The sequence below is a fragment of the Ixodes scapularis genome, unplaced genomic scaffold (assembly GCF_016920785.2).
Source record: "Ixodes scapularis isolate PalLabHiFi unplaced genomic scaffold, ASM1692078v2 ptg000323l_1__unscaffolded, whole genome shotgun sequence".
Classification (NCBI taxonomy): Eukaryota; Metazoa; Arthropoda; class Arachnida; order Ixodida; family Ixodidae; genus Ixodes; species Ixodes scapularis.
In genome coordinates, this window is record NW_024609965.1 from 812033 (window position 1) to 814470 (window position 2438).

The following is a 2438-nucleotide window of genomic DNA, read 5'->3' on the forward strand; positions in this document are numbered from 1 at the left end:
CTCCAGGAAAGAAAAGGCGCCAGACGGAAGAAAACGGAAGAAGCTTCTTTGCACTAACTTAGAGCAATAAGCCACAAAGAGCGCAAAAGTGATATCTCCGGAGCTGAATATAGGTCACCGTAGCTCAGTGGGAAACTAACAGGATCTAGCGTCCTTAGCACGCACTTTAAGATATATTCGAGCTCGCTCTACCACGCCCATGCATTATTACACCCAAAAAGCCTGAATACGGGAATCCGGAAAGGGTGGATCGAGATTATGAGTAGTTCACCGCTTCTGTTACAACCAAGGAGGGATGAAGGCGTTCCCGGGTGAATAGCTCGAAACTTAGAAATTTCACGGCTATAAAACACGATGTTTTAGTCGTGTTTTATACAGAGATGGCTCATGCTAGGGAGGTCGGTGACGCCGTGTCTCCGTGGCCGCAGCTGGCAAGCTTGTTTGTGCTGAAGGAAAAGCGAGGTGATGGCAACCTCACATTTCAGTGTTTACTTTGTAAGCCTAAAAAAAAGCTCCTGTCTTTTTCCATGGTGACGAACTCGAACCTGCGGAAGCACGTAAAGGTACGTTTTATTAGCCGTGCATGTCCGCAGTATGCGTGTTTATTTTTTTTTTTTAATTTATGTACTAATCAGAATCGTTCTTTTAGAGTCAACACCCCGGGAATCTGGCTGACTTTGGGAACTCTTCGCGGAAACGGAAGCTGTCTGAAGCTGCTTCGACGTCCACGCCGAAACAACTTACCCTCAACTTTGCAAGCGGGCGGGCGCCTCAAAAGCAGCTGGACAGCCTGATTGTGAATTTTGTTGTAGATTCATGCAACCTTTCTCTGTTGTCGAGGCTCCCAGTTTCGTTAAACTTGTGGATACCTTGGCCCTTAAAACACGGTACCAACACAGAGAATGCTGATGGCGAGAATCGACGAGAGATACGAAGAGATGAAGACAAGCCTGCGGAAAACTTTCGACGAGGTTCCTTACGTCACTGTGACCGCCGACTGCTGGACATCGTTCCGACGGTAAGCCTCTTTAAGATAACATCCCGTATTCCTTGTACGTTCTTGTCGCATATCCAGAATGTTCGTTTCAAAGCTATATGCGTGGGTTTGTATTTGCTGGTCTCTGTATTTAAATATAAGTCTCCTCATTGAAGCTTTTTGTCCGGCGTCCTCGGCACAGTGCGGCTGAAATAAATTCAATTCAATTCAATTATTCTCACTTAAATAAAAACAACCCAAGAAGATGAGTTGTCAAGAAAACTTCTTTTTTTTTATTAAATTCGGTGATATAAAAGCGCTGATACTGATAAAATACTTAACTAGTTTAAGAGACATAATATAACCTTAATGTTCAGACAATACCAGTATTGTCTACTGGCGATTAAGCTGGCGGGTTCTTGTTTTCGCAGTACAGTTTATACAAAATATTTTTTTTTTCGCAGGTGCTATCTGGCAGCGACAGTTTCTTGGCTCGAGCGGGCTTCCCTGAAGAGGAACTCTGCAGCACTGATCTGCCAAAGAATGACGGGCAGCGTCACCGACGACAAGATTGCGGACCTTCTTCTGGAGGTTTTCAAGGAGTACGGCCTTCAAGGAAAAGTCACCAAGGTCGTGACCGACAATGGATCCCATTTTGTAAAAGCCTTCAGGTAATATTTGCCGCATACAGTAATAGCGGCCTGTTATTTCTTGATCAAAATTACTGACAGAATTGAAAAAGCGCTTGCTTAGCACATCAGAACAATTCCACGCATATACCTGATCATGACAACAAGCAGACCCACTTTGTGAATTCAATATAGCGTTCAAATTCCACCAGCAAAGTGTATCCGCTTGTTGTCGTGGTTCAAACGTTCAAAAAGTAAACGCAGGTTGTTCTTTTTGGTAACTATTATTTTATTCATTTATAACACAGGGTGTTTGGTGAGCCTGTTCAGCCTGATGAGCTAGAGCCCTCGGTGCAGGACGATGAAGGCCTGGAGTTCGTGGAGGTAGCACCCCTGCTTGAAAACGTTAACCAAGGAGAGGCCCGACTCCCCCCTCACCATAGATCTGCTGCGCACACCCTAAATTTGGTGGCTACGACCGACACTGGAGCAGCGGAGCGTCACGAAATCTTCTCGAGACCTTTTCGCTCCGTTTTGCGGACATGCCGCGCCTTGTGGAATAAGCAGGGACCGTCGGCGGTTGCTGCCGAGACCATCCGACGCTTCTGTGGGAAGGCATTAATAAGGCCCGTAGCAACGCGGTGGAACTCTCTCTACGATGCGCTAGAGTGCGTGCACAAGTTGGATGCTGAGGGCAAAGACTTCGATGGGTTATGCAGGACCTTACAAGTTCCTCCCTTCCAGCGTCCACGCGACCTACTCTTCATAGAAGAGTACTGTAAGGTGAGAGTGCCATATCTGTTATTTCTACGTTTCACAAAAGGAGGTTGAAT

The 2438-nt window shown here is 46.1% G+C and overlaps 1 pseudogene; it reads left to right on the top strand.

The window, feature by feature from the left end:
- Window positions 1-380: 380 nt before the first annotated feature.
- LOC115329316 lies at window positions 381-2168 on the top strand (annotated as a pseudogene).
- The last annotated feature ends 270 nt before the right edge of the window (window positions 2169-2438 follow it).